This window comes from Rhineura floridana, chromosome 7 (assembly GCF_030035675.1).
Source record: "Rhineura floridana isolate rRhiFlo1 chromosome 7, rRhiFlo1.hap2, whole genome shotgun sequence".
Taxonomy (NCBI): Eukaryota; Metazoa; Chordata; class Lepidosauria; order Squamata; family Rhineuridae; genus Rhineura; species Rhineura floridana.
In genome coordinates this window covers 134747342-134770779 of record NC_084486.1, presented here as the reverse complement: position 1 = coordinate 134770779, position 23438 = coordinate 134747342, and the positions used below count along the sequence as shown (strand labels likewise).

The following is a 23438-nucleotide window of genomic DNA, read 5'->3' as shown; positions in this document are numbered from 1 at the left end:
TTGCCAGGGTCAACACAAAGCAGAGGTTGCTACAAATCAGAATCTGAAGCCAGCCTCAACTAGATTGTGAAACTCGAATTTAAAGACTGGTGCCAGTAGAAGCCTATGATTAACTATCGTTAGTTAGGGCCAGTGGGCGAAAGGTGGAGGGAATCTGTGCTGGAAAAAGCACACATTTTCTCCAGGGTTACCAATGCACTTGCTCTGAGGGATGGGTGGGTGGGTGGGCGGTTATAGAGGTCTACTAGAGGTCTCCGAGTGGCTTGTTTCTAAGAGGCTAGACCAGATAAAAATCATTAACTGTACTCGCACCACAATAGATCCATGCTTTCAGCTGACTCATGGGTGAAGAGGAAAGCCATTTGGGACTCATTTTTTAGCTTTACCAATGGCTGAAACATACTCTCCACCCCCTGGATTTAAAATTGGAGGTGCACTCAGGCAGCTTCATAGGTTCCATTTAGAACCCAAGTATTTTGGCCAAATCTTAATCCGCTATGCAATTCAGACGACCCTGCAGGCCAGGGATGGAGAACCTTTGGCCCTCCAGGTATTGCTGAACTACCTCCTGTCAACCCCAGCCAGCATGGCCAATGGCCAGGGATGATAGGAGCTGTAGCCCAACAACAACTGGAGGCCCAAAGGTTCAGGCGTTGGGTGACAGCAGGTAAAGAACTGTAGATTAATAAACTGGTGTCAGAATTCTGCTATGAAAGAGAAATTATGAAGCTGTCTATAGTTTCACCCACATGAAATCTATAGTTGCTGGCCAGCCAAAAATATCTTGATCATTCATGGAACTTGGATGCCTGCCTGTTTTCTTCTGGATTCTAACAATATAGCAGACAGTCGCCTTTCCAGGGACCTTCTGGGGAGAAGGCAACAACACTGAAGGATGACTGAGCATGGTGACTATCTTGAACTCTCACAGACAGGCAGACTATGCTAAACTAGTACATCAGCATCAGACAACATCCTTCGAAAGGAAGGAACACAGGATGATTATTCAGACGCCGGCAAAAACTCCAAAGAGCTTTTGGAGATTGAATATAACAACAGTCATACACATCATTCTGATTCTGCCTACTTCTGCACAGAGGAAACCAGTCTACCAGCTCTTTATGCTCCTATTTATGGTATTACTCCAGAATAATAATCCTCTCAACATTGACTATGGCATCTGTCTTGCAGCCTGTCCTCCAAGGGGTTCTCAGTTTATCCTTACCAGAACCATGTAAGGTAGGGCGAGAGATTGCCCAGGGTCACCTTGCGATATGGATGAGTTGGGGGCACCATATGATGAGTCCTTTTCATGCTAATTTGAAGTCATAAAGATAACTAGGATGGTACAGCATAGCTATTACTTTCACAATGGTAAAGGCTGCTTTCAATGTAGAAATTGCTAAATAATCTTCCTTGCGTATCTTATGAATGAGCATATGAAGCCAATTTATATCAAGTCAGACCATTGGTCCATCTAGCTCTGTATTGTCTACACTTTCTGGGAAAAGGTCTCCATTTTGAGACATGGAGCATTTTCCCAGCTCTACCTGGAGATGCTTGGAATAGAACCTGGAATCTTCCACAGGCAAAGCTGAAGCTCTACCACTGAGCTGCAGCCCACTCAACAGGTGAAGCAGGTGACAAATTTTAGGCTAGGGAATTGACAGACTCTGCCGGCTGCACTGAGGTGATTAATGGTGCTGTAAAACAATTAGCCGGCAGCTGCGTAAGCAGGGGCTTGGCTGTAAAGCACATAAGGCTTGAAGAGATAAACAAGGGTGGGGATCTGGGGGTCTCAGTGCATGTACCAGTTTATCTTCCAAAGAAAGGTCAATCACAAATCAAAGGTTCAATAATCCAACCAGGAAATCTGGGTTTCAAGACTCAACAGGGCCTGGCACGGCTGGCGAGGGTCTGACACTGGTATCTGAAGTTGCTTCCAGTAGAAGGCAAAAGGTCCCTCACTGCCTTTTAAGCTCCCCTCCCTGGTTCAGGTGGCAGCAATAAGCCCTCCGACTCCTGGGGGATTGTAGCCTTAAATGGCCAGAACGCCTGCACTGTTCTGCTACTCGCAGGTATCATTGTTCTGTAGGGAGCAGAGGGGCCTCCTGTTCACTCTCTGAGTATGACTGAGGGGCTCCAGCTGTGTCCTGAACATCTTCCAGTCAGTCGGTGGAGGTCTGGAGCTGCATCTTGGGTGAGTCTGCTTGTTCCCTCTCCTGGGTCTGCTGTGCCAATCCACTGCTCCTCATCCTCCTCTGAGGACTCATCCGATGGAGGCATGACAGGAGGCAACATAGGAAGCCATCTTATACAGAGCCAGACTATTTGGTCTATCTAGCTCAGTATACTACTATATTGACTAGCAGTGGCTCCTCAGGATTTCAGGCAGCCGTCTTTCCCAACCCTACCTAGAGATTCTGGGTACTGAACCTAGAACCTTTCGTGCACTCTACTACTGAATAACCGCCACTCTCCAAACTGAGAAACAAGAGGCTTGTGCTGGACAGTCCATATAAAACTAAGACCATGATTGAGTAGGGATCTGAACACAGGTTTTCCAAGTGCTAATTTGATTTCCATACAACAGGTCACATTTAAGTTAGATTTATACTATATGCTACATTTCAAAGATTTTATTTATTACATTTATACCCTGCCTTTCTTTTCATCATAGAAACCCAAGGCGGCTTACATAGGGTTCCCAGGTGGTCTCCCATCCAGGCACTGACCAGACCTGACCCTGCTTAGCTTCAGTAGGAAGCTGGCTTTATGTGCCTTCAGACCATAGCCTGGGACTAGGACATACAGCACATTTCCCAGCATCAATCCCAAAAACGTTCTGATAGGATTACATCTTATTTTACAGGTGAAACTTGGAGATACTAATCTGTAACTGTGCAGTGCTGTAATTATGGGATCATACTGGCACAGAGCGAGAGAGCGAGAGAGAGAGAGCGAGAGAGCGAGAGAGTGAGAGCGAGAGAGCGAGAGAGAGAGCGTGCGCGCATTCAAAGTTATCTGACTGGTAGGCTTTCTTCCTAGCTTAGCCTCAGCGTTGGGCTATGAGCAATTTTGTATCTGCATATAATGAAATGAATTAATATATTAAAATGAGGAACTGTCAGGCATGGCTTGCCAGTGGAAAAAATGACGAAGACCCTACTGGGGTCAACTTCACACAACTACTTTGCTCATGACTGTCTGCTTTTCCCCCCGTACCTGAGTTGACTCAAGCTCAAGGATAATAGGACATCACTACTCAAGCCATAATAGGAAGGGTTATGGTGATAAATTGTGCATTGAGTGAGCTATTCAGATGATTATTTATCAGAGGCACAGTTCAGTTTGGATAGGAAAATAATGAACCTGACCAAAAGCAGAGTGGTCACATAAAAAAAAGTCCTGAGAAAGTATTCAATATACATTTACTTAATGTTAACAAGGGGGAAAAAAGTGAAATTGACTTGTTACCAAAGGTCACAGCACCAAAACTTGGGCTGAAAGCTGCAGATCTCAAGTCCTCTGAAAGTCTGCCTTGCTTTTGATCAATCTAGGTATATGTTATTGCAACATCTACATCTTTAGAATATTTCAAGACATTATTATTATTATTATTATTATTATTATTTAAATCTGTATGCCACTTTTCCATATAAATATGCTCAAAGCAGCTCACAACAGAACAAAAATACAAATCACTACATCAATATCAAATACTAAATCATTTCAAAACATAACAATCCACCAAATAACTCAACTTGATTAGTTAGTTATCTGCATCCTTTCAATAAACCACAAATTATGTAAAACCACTTGTGAGAGAAACACATGATGCAGTATAACTATGAGGGAAGTATACACTTGAATAAAAACATCTGGAACTTTTTATTGATATGATCAGTTGACGGTAACAAAGGAACCGCAGTAGAATGGGAAACATGAATTCTGAATAAAATTGATTTTCCGCTGAAATAGAATTTCTAGGAAGAGAGCAATGAAAATGGAATTTTCTCTGTGGCTTTGATTATGCCAACTTCAGATTCAATGTGATCATTCTAGGCCACTACATTGGTAGATTCAAACCATGTAATCAGAATTAATACAATTCATGTTCCACTCTGGCTCAATAATGGAGACACCATTTGCCAGGTAACAATATTCACTTCAAATTTTTCTTATATCAAATTTTTCTCATATCTGTCAGTCAAAACTGCAAGTTTAGTGGCAGAAATTTAAGCAAGACGCAACACACTTGATGTCTTGATTGTTCAAAACTATTCAATTTATTGGAAATGGTGTGGTATTTGTTGGTTTTATTTGTATTTGTTATTGATTGGTGATTTTGTTTTATTATATTGTCTTGTAATACTATATGTGAAGAGGAATCTTGAATTTTATTAATTTGTTTTCAGATATGTTTTGAATTGTTGTAAACCACCTCCAGTAATATAGAAAGGCAGCATGCAAATTACAAATACAATGAAATGAAATAACTTAAAAACTACCAGTTATTAGACCTGACATTGCCTCTACAAATCTAGAGGATGGGGCCTAATCTGATGTCCCTTCTTTACCCTGGCAAAATTCTGTACAGGTAGCCTTATACTTCACCTTAGCTGCCAGGAGCTGAAGCACTCTTGACCATTAATCCTTAAACATGTGGACCAGATTTTCTCTCTTTAGATTGCATTATAGCAGGGATTCCAGTCACACTCAGTAATGAAATGAGATAAAAAATAAACCCACAAAGCTTAATGAAGTTTCATTTCCCTCTCCATGTGGAAAAAGTGACAATTTTCTACAGTAACTAACCCTCACCTTGACCCTTTCCATGTCATTGATAACTAACACATTCCAGCTGCACTACATAAAAATAAGATACAGGGACTATAAAATAAATATGCTAGTTATTTTAGAGATTTAAGGGGGGCAAGGAAATAGAACTCTAAATATATAGACAAGCAAGGAATTACTGATTCCTTTTTTTAAAGTAAACTTTTTACTGATTTCTTTTCATCACACGTATCTCTTAAAGAAAAGTCAACAACAATTACTAGTAATACATCAGAAGAAACCACAATGAGATACAAATGAAACCAAACTCAAACAGGAAGCTTAAGGCATATGCCACAGAGGTTGGCATATAAGCATGGAAACCAAAGTACAACTTGGGCCAGAATTACAGATTCCTGTAATGCCTTCTGCAAGGGCATATATTAAGGATTCAGGCTCAAGAATTGAGAAATACCTTGCTGTGGAAAGGGAGGTGAAAATGGTGCACAAGTAACATTTCTCTGGGCTGGATACAAATGTAAAATGGGCCCTTCCCCTTAGGTCACTTTCATTGAGTCAGGGTGGGGATACTCCAGATACTGTTGGACTCCCAACCCCCATCAGCCCCAGCCAGCATGGCTAATGGTCAGGGATGATGGGACAAGTATTCTGACAACATCTGGAGGGTGGTATTCAACTAACTTTTTGCAGTAGTACTAGAGTTAGTGCTAGTGCAACATGGTTCCCCCCTCATCTCCCCTTGTAGATGCCCTGTGCCAACCCCAATTCTGCTCTGGAAAGTTGGGGGAACCCCCAGAACAGATTTAGGGGAGAGGAGAGAAGGGATTGCGCCATTACACAAGGAGAAATTATTGTGGGAGTGTTATGTTGAATTCAACCTTATAGTTTGAGAGACAGAGAGAAGTGCATGAAGAACTATGAAGCCCAGCACAAGTGAGCTTGTTTCTGTGCACTCCCCCCCCCTTCTTACTAGAGGAGGGCCTCTAGTAAGGAGGAAGAACGGAATAGAGAAACACTGCATGGCTTGCTGGCTGAAACCTTGAAAAGGAGCATTCCACACTGCAACATGTTTTTCAGATCCCACTTGTTTTGTTCCAACACTGCTTCTAATTGGCTCCGGCAAATCTCACAAGTCTTCTCAAGCCATTGCCTGTTAAAAACTTTATATCCAGTAGAGGTCAGCTGAGAGCAAGAAGTACCTTCTCAAGTGATAAAGCAGTGAATCCAGCGCCGATAAGGTATACTATCGAATAAAAGATTTCAAGTAACTCCATAAAGGCTTAGAGAAATTAGATGTCCATTAGAGAAATACCTCCACACACCTAATCTTCACATGCCAAGCCTTAGGCCTGGTGAGAAAGTTCTGTATTGCTTCCTGACTTGCTTTTTGTTATAAAATGCATCTACCCACAGTAAAAGAGAGGAGCAACTATGGAAAAAGACAATTAATGTTGGCAACTCTGTCAATTTCAGTGTCTCTCCGTTTCTCATTTTTCAAATCTTAATTTTAGTTTTCCTCATTAGACTTTTTGAAGTCTAAATGAAAATTCATCAGCATTATAGTGCAAATTTCCTCTCATATACACATTTTGTATGTAATTTTGCCTGATATAACACATTTATATGCACACCTTTCCTCAGCATATTATTTGTTTGTTAAATTTATATCCCACCCTTCCCCCCAGAAGGAGCCCAGGGCAGCAAACAAAAACCTTAAAAACACTCTAAAAACCTTAAAAACAGACTTTAATATATTTAAAAAGAAAACGTATTTAAAAACATCTTCCTTAAAAAAAACCCTGTAAAAATATCTAATAAAAATAATTCCAACACAGACGCAGACTAGGATAAGGTCTCCACTTCAAAGGCTTATTGAAAGAGGAAGGCCTTCAGTAGGCGCCGAAAAGATAACAGAGATGGTGCCCGTCTAATATTTAAGGAGAGGGAATTCCAAAGGGTTGGTGCCACTACAATAAAGGTCCTATGTTATGCTGAATGGACCTCTTGATAAGGTGGTATCTGCAGGAGGCCCTCATCTGCAGAACACAGTTTTCAACTGGGCATGTGAGTGGTAAGACAATCTTTCTGGTCCTGGTCCCAAGCTGTACAGAGCTTTATAAAACCAGCACCTTGAACTTAGCACAGTAGCTAACTGGAGACTAAGAGAGACCTCTAACAGGGGTAAAACAATCTTTCAGGTATATCCATTTTATTGCTTGGAAGAACTGTGTTGCAAAATTCAGAAAAGCGTGAATTTCAAATGATGGGTGTGTTTTGGTTCTTGTATTGTTTCACAAAGTGCAAATTAGGTAGGATCATCTTTAAATGTGAGCTGAACCGCTCCCCCACCCTTAGCAGCAGCAGATAAACCAGTGTACTAGCATTTTACACGGTCATCAGAGATTATACATAGGCCATAAACTACAGAACTATGTGATGAACTTCCCACAGCCAGCTTACTTTCTTTCTTTCTTTTAATCACGAAGAGCAACTCTGTGCACTACATGCGAAATCATTTATAACTCTTTTCAAAAAGTAGTTGGTGTAAGGCACCAGGACTCTTGAACTGGGGAATCTAACAACAGTTTCCAGGAAAGATTCCTGCAACATAGGAAGCTGCATTACACAGACCATTATGTCCCTCTAGCTCAGAGTTGCCTACAGGGAGTGGCAGCAGCTCTCCAGGGTTTCAGACACAGATGTTCCTTCGGGATACCTGCAGAAACCAGGAACTGAACATGGGGCCTTCTGCATGGTAAGCATGCTCTGCACCACTGAGCTACAGCTCCTCCCTTCTGCACTACTCTGGTAGCTTGCCAAAGGAAAAATACGAAGCTGTTCTCTGCTGCACTTCAGCAGTACCACTGACTACGGCTGAAGAGTGTCGTTGCAAAACAGCAGCTCAGCAAGAGTCAGGTGACAAGGAGCCAACAGGACTCTCTGAGTCCTATAAAGCTGCTATACTCAAGGCTAGCTCTTCAGTCCAATTAATCTGTTGTCCAGGCACAGACTGAATTCTAACACTGTCTGTTCCCTGTGTAATTTATTTATTATTGGTTTACTTATTTTTACCTCTATACCCCACCTTTTCCTCCTCCTCATTTTATCCTCACAACAACCCTGCAAGGTAGGTTAGGCTGAAAGATAAGGTTAGCCAGTGAACTTTGTGAGATGATTGCCTGCCACCTTCTCCGCTCACCTCCAGTGAGCAAGGCTGCAATTTGAAGAATAAGTAGGAAAAAAAGAGAGTCTGAAGTCCCGCTAAACACATCCAAGCTTTTTGGGGGTATGCCAAATGGAGTCCTCAGAGTTAAACTTTGTTAAAGCTGTAGCACATTCCATTATATGAGCATTAATGTCCCAATAAAACAATAAATTACACTGAGCCCCACATAGCTCATTTATTTACTTATTTGTTAAAAAATTATATCTCGCTTTTCACCGCCTGGATCTCAAAGTGGCTCATCACGATAAAAAAATACAATTTAAAATCTCAAAATTTAAACAAGAACATGAGAATTTTTAAAAAACATCAGAGAAGCATTCATGATGCAAAAGCCTCCTGAAATAAGATGGTTTTATTCAGGAGCCTGAAATGCAGCAGGTCTGGTGCCTGTCTGACTTCTAATGGGAGAGAGTTCCACAAAGCTGGGCCCACAACACTGAAGATTGACATGAGTTGTGCTTCTAGTCCATAGGGGGCAGCTAACGGTGCTCTCCCAGATGATCTGTGATCGACTTGCGACAACATAGGAAATGGATATTTAGTGTGGCGGCACCTACCCTGTGGAATTCCCTACCCTTAAATATTAGACAGACACCATGTCTGTTATCTTTTCGGCACCTATTGAAGACCTTCCTCTTTCAACAAGTCTTTTAAGTTGAGACCTTATCCCAGTCTGTGTCTGAATGGCTTTTAATATGCTTTTAACTTTTGTTTTTAAAGATCTTGAAAGCTTTTTAAAAAAATGTTTTTAAAGATGTTTTCTTTTAATGTATTTTAAAGTCTATTTTTATGAGGTTTTAAAGTGTTTTTAGTGCTTTTGTTTGCCGTCCTGGGCTCCTGCTGGGAGGAAAGGCGGGATATAAATCAAATAATACATACATACATACAGGGTAAGGCAGTCCTTAAAGCACCCTAGGCCTAAGTTATTTAGGGCTTTGTACATTCATACAAGAACCTTGAACTTGGGCCAGTAGCAGATGGGAAGCCAGTGAAGTTAACACCAGCGTCATGTTGGTAGTAGTCTGTTCCTGTCATCAGTCTAGCTGCAGCATTCAGCACGAGGTGAAGGTTCCAGACCAGGTCCAAGGGCAGCCTGACAGTGTGTGGGGCTGCCCTTACCTCTACTTCAATTACAAATCATGCAGGATCTCTGCAAACAACAACAAAAATCCCACACACAAGCATACTGAATGGCAGGTTTCTGGAGAGAAACTGAGTTATGTCACTGAGTAAGATAAACGTGGCAAAACTTAGTTTAGATCATGCATGAAATGAAGGAAGGGACTGGAAAGGTGAACACTGACATCTCTTAGCAGTGTTGGCTTTGGGTAAAGCTGCAAAAATAAATGATGCCCTGAAGAACCTTGCACTGATTTGTCACGTTTCTAGGTTTGAAAGCTTTTACAAACCAGATGGATTTTACGAGGCCTATAGGATGCCTACACACTGGCCTGGATCAACAACAAATAGAAAAGGATTATTATCCAAAGTCCTGCAGGCTGGATTGTTCTGTTATACACAGTACAACCCCCCTCCTCAAATCAAATGTCCCACACTGTGAGCTGAGTCCTGAATAGGGAAAGATTCCATCTGTTATCTTAATGGTTGGAGGGGTGGAAACGTACAAGAACTTTGGAAAGCCATGCAGACAGACAAGAACAGTTTTTTTACAAAAAGAAAAAAGAAAAAAAGAAAGCACTCACAACAAGGGCCACTTGAGAAAGTATTAAAGCCAATTAGAGGCACGAAGGAACTTTCCCTCAATGCAAAGTCTAGTAAGTTTCTAAAGTGAGAGGAAGAAGAGGGAAATGATTGAATATGCAGCATCTCATTTATCTCTCTTTTGGCAACTACTTCTCTAATCTGAAGAGTCTGAGATCTTTTCAGACTTTCCTTGTGTAGAAATGGTGAGAAAAGTGTTGGAAGGCCAAGCAGCTTCTTGCATCCAGATCTGGGATGCATCACACAGGAGTAAATTCCCACTGATTTTATCGAACTCATTTTCACTTACATATGCTAAGGATGAAGGCCTTTCAGCTCAACAGCATGGGTCAATGGCTTGCAAGCTGTGCTCTGGTGAGTCCTGGGGACTTCTCAGATGTATACCCAGGGTGCCTGAATGGAAGGTCAAATTGATGTGATGGGGGCATCTAATCTTTACATGAAAAAGGAGCGCGTGCGCACTCTCTCTCTCTCTCTCTCTCTCTCTCTCTCTCTCTCTCTCTCTGTTAAGCCAGTATTTCCCAATCCTGATGTTTTGGAGTACAACTCTCACCAGCTGCATAGCCAATTGTCAGAGCTGATGAGAGTTGTAGAACAAAACATCTGGAGGGCATCCAGTTAATAGACACTGCTTTAAGCAATTTCCCCTTGTTCACTTCTGGTATCAGAGCTGGGCTGCTGGCAGTGGAATTTCTTAAAGCAGCAGAAGATAGAAAGGTTAGTTGGGATTTCATTTCTGTTTTTGTGTAAAGGGTTGACACTACCCAACTGTGTTGTATATATATGACAGTGACAGATGCCTGCATGGCTGCCCTGTCACATGCTGTTTGGCTGTGAGAAGATTAAGTAATGGCAGATACGGACTTCCATTCTATCTGTATCGATGCTGTCCTGCAGACATGGGAGAAAGTTGGATGAGTTTTATGCATGCCTCTAGAGGCGTGACTGAAAGGAGTGCCCTCTAACATGCTCCAGAATCCTCTGCAAGACGATGACGTTCCGGGGCAGATATGCAGGAGTTCCTCAACAGACAAGACAATCTGAGAAGGGGACTCTGAAGGTAGAAAGTTTCAAAACTTCAGGCTGGAAGCTTAACTTTGTCGGAGTCAGCTCCACAGTGAACGAAGGGCCCTTTTGTTTCAGGTAGCAAACATCTCTACTCTTCCTCAGTTGGAACAAATGTAGGGTTTTTTGCAGCCTTCCAGAAATCCTTTTTATATATATATATATATATATATAAGGAAGGGCAAACTTTCATGCACACAATACACATGGGGTGGGGAGTGAATGTATTGCTAATGCAAGTGTCAAGTTCCCACAAGGAACAGTTCTCATGTTTGCTCACAGAACAGCTGCATTATGCAAATTGTTTGAATTGCAAGCTCTAAAGCTAATTAAAATATCTCCACTGTAAACATTGCTTAGGGACTTCTCCCCATTTTTTTCACAGCAAAGAAGGAAGAAGTCCAGCTAGATGCTTAGCAGCTGGTGACAGAAAGTATTTGCTGTTTCAGTAGCCCCTCCATTCCAGTGTGGTGACATAAGAAGTGGGGCCAGACATGCTACATGTCTCATTCTCAAGCACAGTTCCTTACTTGCAGATGTGCCACTCATAACATCATCTGTGCTCTCAGAATTTCTTCCAGGTTTCTAGAGGCCATGACCATCTCAAATACTGGCAGAGCCCTTTCACTGGTTACACAGAGCATAGCCCCCACTTTGAAAGACAAGGTAGCTTTTAAAAGAGGCCCATGCTATGTTATGACTGATTCCAACTATAGCCTCATATGCTTCCCTGATGGGTTGTCTGAATCCCAGCAGCTTCACACACTTGGCCAGCAGGCTCAACTTCTGTGAACTCCATAGCCAGCAACAAAAGTCGGCATAATCCTGCCTGTGCAACTACCTCCCTTGCCAGGGGACATAGGTACCTTCCTTCTTCGTTGCCCTCACTGCCACACAACAGGCACAGTTCTCTGCTCTAACATATGTTAGGTCGGCTTCTTACAGAGTTTTATGCCACTTACACTCCCAGCCATCATCCTGTTTCATCATCCAAAGCTCCCTGGAATACAAGGCAGCAAACTGGGCTTTGCAGTGCCACAGAGGGTGCCTAGCAGATCTCAGCATTCCATAAAAAGATTAAGACCTTGATAGGATCACCAGCTCTAGTTGCCTGGGAAATCAGCATTCAGGAGTTGCTTAGATTCCCTAAGTCTCTGGGGGCAGACCAACTTAATGGTTCCTCCAACCCTGGCAGGATGGAACTAGTGTTGTGAGACCGAACTTATCAGGAAATGGCCTCACCAGGATAATGGAACAATCACAGCCCCTCTATGTCCAGACCATCCCTCCCTAGCTCTAGGGCAAAAACCACACTGAAGGTATGGTCTGCTCTCTGAGCCAGGCCAATGGATAAATAGAGACAACCCCATGAAGTCTGAGTCTGACCCAATGAGAATGGTCTCAGTATGAATGTTCAAATCCCCCAGAACAACCAACCTGGAATTTTGCAACACCATATTCAAGACCAATTTAGCCAGTTTGTTCACGGGAATCTGAGCTCAGTCTTCACAAGTCAGAGGAAGGATGGATTTCAGAGCATTGGCGATTGATATAAGTCACTGACTATTTTGCTGTTTTGGCTATGACCTTTTGTAAAAACCAAGACGTAGGATGCTCACGTATATGAAGCAGAACTCTGGGTGACATGGACATGCAGAGCATGGCTTGAGTTTATTGTCTTCTCCCTCCCCTTTTTACATCTTCTTAAATACAGGAGCAGCAGCAGCAGAAGAAATGACCCCTCTATTTCTAGCCCAAGATCTGAGCAAATCCTTCCTATGAACTATGTGCAGCTGGCCTGTCAAAGCTTTCTTGGTAAAATGGCATAGCCTGTGACAAATAGGAGGGTACTCACTGCTGATACTATATATGTTTTACCCCCCCCCAAAAAAAGGAGTGTTTTTGCCTTGCAACAGGGAAGAACAGATACACATCATGAAGCACAGCTATGGCTGGTTGGCTTGGAAGTAGCACTAGGGCTGTGGAGTCAGTATGTCAAACCTCCGACTCCGACTCCTCTATTTTTCTACTGTCCGACTCCTTCATAAATGGCAAATGTGTATTATTTATTTATTTTATTTATTATTTTATTTACATCCCGCCCTTCCTTCCAACAGGAGCCCAGGGCGGCAAACAGAAACGCTAAAAACACTTTAAGACATCATAAAAAGACCTTAAAATACATTAAAATAAAAAAAAAATTATTAATTTTATTTTGAAGCCGTAGTCAAAACATTTCTACCAACTTCGACTCCGACTCCACCCAAAATTGCTTCCGACTCCGACTCCATGACTCCGACTCCACAGCCCTGAGCAGCACCCAATTAAATAGCAATACAGAAGCTGCATATACAGAAAAAAGGCAAGTCCAGATTGGTAGATTAAACTTTAGCCTTTCTTCTCACTATAACCACTACCTTGAATGCTAGGTGGCCCCGTTGTGACTACAGCAAGAAACTGAAGTTTTTTTCTGGAATGCTTTGAATGCATCTAGGCAGCAAGCACACTGGAGAGCTGGTCAGCATTCTTAGCTAAGGGACTGTGAGCTTTGAAGTCTCTAGTTCAAATGTCTCTCAGCTTCAGCCCTGCCCAATCCATAATAACAAGGTAGCAATTCTCACAAGGGCCACATTATTAACGAGGCCGCTTATGCATTGCCAAAAGCACAGGAAATGCATTACCAAAAAAAAAAAGACAAAAGAGGACACAGGTCTGCATAAAATTTGCACATGGTAATTTATACATATAAATGCAAATTTTAGAAATAATTACTATGATTTAAATGGAAATACAATATATCATCATCATCATTTATTAAATTTATATTCCCCTGTTCCTTCCAGTAAGAGCCCAAGGCAGCATCTCGCTATAGTGAGGAATGCTGTGACCAGATTATCTGTGTGCCTGCTCAGTCGGCTCTCCAAGTGAACTGTTGGTGGGCAAATCCAAGGGCTCTACAGTACTCTCCCTTCTTATGGTTCTTTACCTTTACACCAAGCTTGGACTAGACAGCCCTTAAAACAGAGGATGACTCCAGAGAGCACTGTCCTCTGTAAACAGACCCATGTCTGTTCTACATATTATTTTTTTAAATTACCCTGCCTTTCCTCAAGAGTTCAACATAGTTAAAAGCAAACAAACAAACAAAGATACCATAAACATAGGAAGCAACCTTATACCAAGTTGAGCCTCTGGTCCATCTAGCTGAGTATCCTGGTAGTAACTCTCCAAGGATTCAGACAAGGGTCTCTCCCAGCCCTATCAGCCCCACTTAATTGTTTTTAAATGTTTTAAACAGTTGTATTTTATTGTCTTCTTTAATTACTTTGTTGTTTGCCACCCTGGGCCCCTTTGGGAGGAAGGCTGGGATAGAAATTTACTAAATAAATACCGAGAGATGCCGAGGATCGAACCTGGGACCTTCTGCATGCCAAGCAGATGCTCTACTCTGAGCTACGACCCTTCATATGAATAGGTTTATACCCTCACATGCAGTCAACTTCTCCCTTCATGCTAACAGGGTGGGAGAGGCAGGTAGGTAGGAAGGCAGGTAGGCAGGCAAAGACTACCTGAGATAGGATTGTCAGATCAAAAGCATCCCAAACCCTGAGATTTCAGGGGCGGGGCTTAGTGATGTCATGGGTCAAGCCCTGGTGATGTCATGGGGCGAGCCCTGGTTCTGTCATTAAGCATGATACATTAAGTATCAACCACAGTTGCTTGGAACATACAATTCAAGCAAAATCATTTCTCGGATTGAAAATTAAGATAGAAATCTTAGCTAAAAGTTGGTGTTTCCAGGTCCAGCTGAAGTGAAGGAATCATTCCTTCTCACCTGTTCAGGGAATCTGAGTAGTGTACATTTAATCTAGCCTACTTGCTTCTGGCAAGAAGGGTTTACGTGCTCTCAGCCAGTCACCAGAAGGCCACTATAGGAAGAAAGGAGCCTGGTGTTGTGGAGATGTTAGAGGGGACCCTTCAGGAGTAAAGATGGATGCCCCTGAAGGCTGCAATTCTAAATACACGTACTAAGGGACTAAGCCCCTACTAAGCTACCTATCTGCCTGGCGGTCAACAAATCCCTTGTCAATACAACCCTGACTTCACTTATTGGCTACAAACCTGAAAGGGTGGGGTTAGAGCAGCCAGCTATGAGCTCATTTAACAGAAGTTGCCAGGGCAACTGAACCAGACCACCTAGAAACTTAATTTTTTTAAAAAAATGAAAGCTAAGAGTCAGGAGATTGAGATGGCTCACCCGGAGAGGACCCCCAAAATCCAGAGTCTCTGGGCGAAAACCGGAGACCTGGCAACTCTAGTCAAAACCCGCCTGTAGGTTATGACCCATAGTTTGAGAAGAACTCATATCTTTAGTGTCTCAGAACTAGAGTTTCTGGACTTCCGGGAAGGGTGACTTAGCCTGTGCCTGCTTTTGAGACGGGCTCCTGCCTCAAAAGAAGCTTATTCAGATATATCAGTCAGTTTTTTCTTTTTTTTTTGACTGATTAAACTTCTCCCGGGTAGGGAGAAACGAAGAGATTAACCTCAAAGCCTATTTTTGTTGGGACGACCAGATCTCATTAATTTATGGGACGAGGTCCAGCCGACGAAGGTGGGACGGATTTTCAACAGCAAGCTCTATCTGTTAAAGCGAACGTTCATCTTATCTTCTAAGAGAGAACGCACTAACAGGCAAGCACCCTTCTTTCTATATTTTTCTATATTTTTCTTTTACTTGACTTAAATTGTTGCTGTTTAAAAGAGATTTGCCAGATTGATCGGTTTTTGACATCTCACTGGGGAGCCGTAACTTCTCTCTGCTACGCACTAATTAATAGCTTATCTCTGTTTTTGTTGCAAAAAGCTGTCCTGGATTTGCATTCTAAAGATACACACAGAAGAGGGATTTCTATTCCAGATTTTTATTTTGAAAAATATTATACTGTTTTGAGACTACTCTCTTTTTGGTCTATTTTATTTTGACGAATCTGTTTCTTGACGACTGCCATTAATTGTTTCGATCCTGGGAACTGCATTTTGTTTACTTAACTATTGGAGAGATAAGACTGTCTGCTCTGTTTATACTGTGATGTCACCAAGTTTGGAGTATTAACCCAATTGTTGCTGAAATAAGAAGTGGTTTTCCTATATTTTTCTTTTAAAATGGCAATTAAGAAAGTGGCTGAGAATCTGGAAATAACTATGTTTCAGAAAATAATGGATGAGATTGAGATAACGAAAATTGAATTGAGTAAAATGAAGCAGGAGATTAAAGATATAAGGGTCCCTGTGAGAGAGGTGACCCTGGAAGGGGTCCCTGTGAGAGAGGAGACCCCGGAGATTGGAACAGGGGTCCCTGTGAGAGAGGAGACCCTGGAGACTGGAATAGGGGTCCCTGTGAGAGAGGAGATCCCGGAGATTGGAACAAACGTGGAACAGGAACAAGATTTGGAGTCTATGGACTTTAGAAATAAAATCTATTGTTTGGAACTCAATGTTATCTCTGAAGAAATTAATGAAGATTCTAGAGATAAAGTTATCAATGGCATGGATTATCTTCTGGACTGGAATGATGTGATGGAGCCCAATATAGAGAAAATCTATGGAATTAACTGCAGCCATGTGACAATGGAAAAACTTTTAAGAGATGACCCAGTGTATTTTGAAAAAAAGAACAGAGATATGATTTTACAGCAGTATTTCAGCAACCTATTCAGAATGGATGGCAAGAAAATATTTGGGATAGAGGTAATTCCCATCAGACTCTTACTATATGACTATGGCTTTGACAGCAAGATTATTATGGAATACTGATAATGGAAGATTGGATATTGAAATTACTGGACTTAACAAGACTACTGAAGATGGAAGATGGAAAATGGAACTAATAGAGATAATAGAACAATGGCTACTGAAATTACTGAACCTAACAGATTCTGATGTGATGGATTAATTGAAATGTTTATTTTGACTATGGTTATGACAATAAGATTATCATAATTAGTAATGAGATGGATTAATCGATATGCTTATCTGGAAAAAAAAATTGATAGATATATTTCTTAAAGAATTGAAACCTCTCTTTGACTTTTTGTGGAAAGAATAAAGTAATGTTTATGAGATTTGATGATTAAGTAAGATAACTACTGGAGGAAAGTGATTTTATAATATGACTTAAGAGACAGGATTGCTATATATTATAGACTTATAACTGATTTGATCTTTGACAAATGGGAAGTCAATATTTTACTCTTTATTTTTTATTTTTGTTTTTTTTTTCTTTTTTTCTTTTTGTTTAACTATTTTTGATTTTGTTTTTTGTCTTTGAATGTTTTATGATTTTGTCTTGTATGTTTTATGAAAATCTGAATAAAAATTATTGAAAAAAAAAAAAAAAGAACTAGAGTTTCTAATAAAATGCATAATTGTTCCATTAAAAGGAAGATTAACAAACAGCTAAAATAATGTTATTGGTTGCCAGCCCTAACATTTAACAAATGAAAGATTAATTTTTCTAAAAATTCATTTGAGGGGGGAAAATATGCCATTCTTCCCTGAAAATTACTTCCATTCAGGGAAATGAAAATGTTTGTTCTAGGAAGACACTGACTGAAAACAAGGCCTTGCTTACTAAGATTCAGAGTTAACAGGCTTTTGTAGAGGAAGCTACATCACGTCTGTGACTTTTGCAATAATCTCTAGATTGGGGCCAATGCGAGGCTTCTCTCAAGCCTTACTGCCAAAAGGGCAATGTGGGGGTGGGCAAGAGGGTCACAGCCCACAGGGAGGGAAGGGTTAGCCCTTCATCCCCAACAGCAACCACCACCACCAGAAAAATGTTCCCAAGCAGCAAATGGGCTGGCTTCAACGGGAGGCCGCTTTGAAGTTGTATTGCCACAGGGGAGCAGGGCAAGGAAGACAGGCTACAGCCTGGATGGGGAGGCCCCATGGTCCCCAACTGGCCTGCAGACAAAAGGTTCCCCATCCTCGCTCTAGCAGGTAACTTTTTTTACCAATACTTTTTTGGGGGGGGATTGTCTCTGTGATCAATAATGCTTTACTAAACATGAGCACAATATGCAGTTGTACAGGAATACCCCGCTATACAGACCTTCACTTTACGGACACTCGAGAGTACGCACATATTTACAGTAGCACCATTCCCGTTTACGTACGCTCGCTTCACAAGAACGAACACTTAACGGCATGACGCCACCGTCCGATCAGTTTCCAACTACAAACTTTTTCTTAAAATAAGGCCTACTGTGTTTATCTTAGTTATAAATGTGTTATTTACATCAGTTATGCCCGTATATGACAATTGCAGTGCAGTATATGCATCGAAATGGTAGTGCTTCACTTTAAGTACATTTTCGGTTTACGTACTCGCTCTGGACCCATTGCGTACGTTAATGCGGGGTATTCCTGTATTTTTACAGTCACTTGCTAGCTAGGTTTACAGGGCTCCCAATTGTCACCAGCATTCCCGCAGAACTACAATCCTGAAGATTTCCTAGATGTAGCAAAAGTCAGCTAAAACATATTTTAAATGCTAACTGAGATATATCAGGGACGCTCTTCTCCACATCACATTGGTTGCTGAGGTGTGACTAGAGTGAATGTGTGAGAATGCTTTCTTTGAGGTAGCTTCCTCATGTTGTCCCTCTCCTTTCTGAGGGTCGTCCACCATCTTTCTTTGTTTTGCCAGGGCCTCCTGAGCTAAAATTATTTTACTGATCTCTTGAAGAATGAATTTTTGTTTATTCTATATGCTGTACTCCTATCTTTTCAACTTAGTCATTTTTTGTGATGTTAGATGTTTGTTTTTTATAAATGTATGCTGCAATATACAAATGTTATAAATAATAAATAAATTATAAATAATAAATAAAAATAATAAATACAAATTATAAATAAAACTATGACCCCTCACTCCCAGATAAGTCCCAATGAACTCTATAAGGCGTCTAAGTAGATACGCACAGGATTCTGCTTTGAGAGAGCAAAATTCCAGTTCAAATTGTATTCTCAGGGTTATTTCTGAACATCTCAACCACCATCAGTAAGTCTTACTAACAGTTACTACTACATTTAACCATCTACACCACCGCAATAAAAAAACAACAAAAGACCTGCTGGCAGCCAGACTTCTTTTTTCATACTTCCTTACTATAATAGTTAACTATTAACAGAGGAAGCTGAAATAATTCTTTCTTAGAATAATGATCTGTATGCAGCCTTTGGTATGAAGAAATATTTCTAAGATGCTGACATAGTAATGTTGGCAAGATCTTGTTCATTTATTAAGTCTTTATTGAAAAATGCAACTTAGGCACTGAAAGAAGACACATTTCCCCTTGATCTCTTCTGCTGACCAATCTGCAGTGGCAAATTTGTTAAATGGAAAAAATAGAACAAAATAAAAATGATAACATTGTGAGGCCCTATTTGTGTCATTTTCCCTGTTGTTCATCTTAAAACAAATTACCATAATCACATACTAGCAAAAGGAGTGGCAAAACTGATTAAACTAGATGCATGGAGGCTCTGGCCTAGGCAGTTTCAAAACTTTGCATACTTTTGAGGGCTACATGTTCTTCAAAAGTAAAGAGGACATTTGATGGGCCATAACTCAGAGGCAGAGCACATGCTTTATATGCCGAGGTTCCACCCCAAGAACCTCCAGTTAAGGATCTGGAATAGAGTTGCCAGGTGAGAAGCATCCCAAACCCTGAGATTTCAAGGGTGGGCCCTAGTCATGTCACAGGGGCAGGGTCCTAGTGAAGTCATTAAGCATGGTATGTTAAGTATCAACCATAGTTGCTTAGAGCATACCACTCAAACAAAAAAAAATTCTCCGATTGGAAATTAAGATAGAAATCTCAGCTAAATTATGGTGTTCCCAGGTCCAGCTGGGACTTGCCTTTTAACGTGGCTGCTCCAAACGTCTTTACAGACTTGATCCTTCCCTTCAGGAAGAGGTTTGAGAAATGAGTAAGAGTTAAGAAGATTCTCTACCCTTTTTTGCCTACCTGTGATAAACTCACTATAAACTCACATTGGAATTACTCACCAATTCCAGTGATTAATAATTGACAGAGAAAACACACATGGTTTGGTCTACCTTCACAGGCTAGGGAATAACAGCAATTGCAGCCACACTTCTCAGTATGTGAATTCTCTTTTACCACTATTGGGCGAGAAAAAAACTGTCATGCAACCAACAAGGTGCATCATCAGTGGGTTTAAGGGGGTTGAGCTGGGCGCATGGAACCACTGTTGTTACTTCTATGGATGTAAGGGAGTAAGGCCGGAGATAAATGAAATGCAAACAGAAAAACAAAAACAAAAGGCAGTGCTGATTTCCTAAATGCAATGCCATACCAACCACAACAAGATTCCTATGGGTAAGGCAGAAAACTCAGCATCCCACAGTCAGGATTCCTAACCAAAAACCAAAAATAAAAAAATCCTAGCAGCCAGTCAGCCAAGGTCACAGAAATCCCCACGCAGCACAACCTGACCCAGGGGCTGCTGTTAGTGCATAATGCTGTGGCATGATTCCTGACATGCATGAGATCCTATCAGAACAAAATACCTCTGCTCTCAAATCTGCACTGGTTGCTGATTTCCTAGCAGGCCAAATTCAAGTGCTTTCCATGTTCCACGTGCCACATAATACTTGTTCTGCTCTTATAAGAAATCAATCCTTTAGCATGGAAGCACTTACGCTTTGGAACTCCCTGCCTATTGACATTAAGCAGAGGCCTTCATTGTATTGTTTTCGGAACCTGCTAAAAACTTTTTTGTTTAGGAAAGCCTATCCAGGCATGTAGAAGTTATTGTGTTTTTATCTGTTTTTAACTCATTGTTGGTTTTATCATTTTGATGTTTTTAAATACGTTTTTGACAATAATTTTGTTATTTTAATTCCTTTTGTAAACTGCTTTGAGGGTTTTTTTACAAGAAAGTGATATTTATGTTGTAAATTGTTGTTGTTGTGTGCCTTCAAGTCGATTACAACTTATGGCGACCCTATGAATCAGCAACCTCTAATAGCATCTTTTATAAACCACCCTGTTCATATCTTGTAAGTTCAGGTCTGTGGCTTCCTGAATGGAATCAATCCATCTCTTGTTCATTTTTCTCTTTTTCTACTCCCTTCTGTTTTTCCCAATACATAAATAAATTCTGGAGTCACTGTGGCCCTTGGAGCTCTTTCCACTTTTAGGAACAAAGGAATCTACCTTATACCGACTCAGGCCATTTGATACCATCTAGCTCAGTACTGATGACATGGACTAACATTGGCTCTCCAGGATTCCAAGCAACAGTCTTTTCCAGATATTACATTTTGGACCTTTGCATGCAAAGCATATGCCTTACCACTGAGCTATAGCCCTTCCCGTTTAAATAAGTATCTTTAAAATTGTTCTTTTCCATTCACTAACGAATATACAGTATGCCTAGGCCAGATCCAAACCATTCATTTAAAGCACATTCAACACATACTTTAAGGACATGAATCCCACCATAGAATCATGGGAACTGTAGTTTGTTAAGGGTGATGGGAATTATAACTATGAGGGGGAAACTATATTTTCCAGGATTCTTGGGGGAGCGTCATGTGCTTTAAATGCGAGTTGGATGTGTTTTAAATGTATTGTGTGGATTTACTTCATAAACGTTGCCTGCATGTAAATAATTTTAATTACTTTTTAAAATGGAAATGAGCTATAACATTTACTGGGTGACCATGGGGTACTCGCCACCTCTCAGCCTCATCTGCCCCTCAGGATGAAAACAACAGAGGCGGACCATGACCACCACAAACAAGAAGACCACACTTAAAATGTACAGGAAATAATAATAAACAACCATTGTGTGAAATCAGATACTTATCAGGACATAGTATGAAGAAATATTTATATAAGCATGGCTGTCAAAGATGTTTTATTATTTACACGACCTGTAATAATATTTAGAGTGCAATCCTATGCATGTTTACTCAGAAGCAAGTCCTAATGTATTCAATGTATTCAAACAGGGAAGCGTGCACAGGACTTCACCCTCAAATGTTAAGGAACTTTACTCATCCAACCCAAAATTCAGAATCATGCCACTTTAAGCTGTTTTGCAACTGTTTTTATAGTTTTTAATGGTTATAGGATTTTCAATTGATTTTTTTTTTATTGTAAGCTGCCTTGGTTTGCAACCCTACCTCACAGGATTGTTGGAAGGATTCCACACACACACACACACACACACACACACACACACACACAGGAGATGTAAAAATACATACACTGGAGATGTCAAAACCACTTGGGTCATTTTAAAAAAATAAAATCAGTGTTAGTTTCCTACTAAATAAAAGCATTGATCTTTGGGTGAAAGGCAGGTAATAAATTATAATTCTAATAATAATTTTAAGTAAGCCTACCTAGTTGCTTAAAAAAAAGGATTGAAGGGGGAAAGATTTACAACACAATCATTTGCTGTGTTCACTCAAAAGTCCCACCGATTTACAGCAGAATCTTAATCATGTCTACTCAAAAGTAAGCCCTACTGAATTCAATTGGGTTTACTTCCAGGTGTGTGGGATTAACATTGCAACTTTACTCCCACAAAAGTGGGTAATGCTTAAAATTTCATATTGGGAAGCTTTTCAAATCAGGCTATGAATTAGACAAATTAAGTTGCCCTCTTCAACAGCCCAGTAAAATATAAACTTGTTTGACTCCTTACAATTAGAAAAGTACAACATATTATACACTCACTCAACTTCTGATGTGCAGATAAACAGGAAGAGTAAACTGTTTTCAAGATTTGCAATAGGTTCTAGCTGTTGCCTGGAGGTCAATCTCTTGTCAATCATAAACCTTACTTCATTAATTGGCTAAAAACCTGGAAGGGTTGGGATTAGGGCAGCCAGCTTCTAACAAAACTTGCAGGGGGGATGGCTGACATTTTGGTGTATATCTCTTGAACCAGACCACCTACAAATGAATCCTAACCTAAGAGCCTACTCCAGTTGGACTGTCCCCTGACAGTCAAGGCCACTCTACCATTAATTCCCCTATTTGGAAACCTGATGACTTCTTTACAGTGATATGTAAAAGGTTTACCATTTCTTATAAGTCACCTTGAAAGGATTTGTAACCTGAAAGGTGGCCTATAAATATTTGTAATAAATAAATAAGCCAGGAAGCCAAAGTTAAAATAGAATATGAAGCCGTCATATTCTGAGTTGTTTGGAAGCCATTAACCATAATTTACCAGTTTGGATGTAATGGGAAACTATAGTTAATTGGTTGTAACTGGCTTAGGAAAGTGTCAGCCTTCTAACTTTCTGTCGCTGTGTTTTATTAACATTGCCTCATGCTAATCAGTCTTCTAGTAGGAAATAGTACACCTATAAAGCAAGATTTCACTGAGATATAAAAAGACTAAGAGCGTTTGCAGGGAATTAACACCGTTCTCCTTTCTTGATCCTCTGAAAAACAGAAGCCCACCAGAAATGAGTGAATGACTTGGACAATCTGCCTTATAAAGAAATTCACAATGAACATGCTTTTTTAAAGGACACATACACAGCAAAGCAATTTGTTCCTTTGAACAGGAA

General features: G+C 40.6%; 1 protein-coding gene across 11 annotated transcripts in view; it reads right to left on the bottom strand.

Annotated features, from left to right (window-relative positions):
• FNDC3B (fibronectin type III domain containing 3B) overlaps positions 1-23438 on the bottom strand; it is a 389419-nt gene that overhangs the window by 130185 nt on the left and 235796 nt on the right. The gene's annotated exons all lie outside the window — the stretch shown is intronic.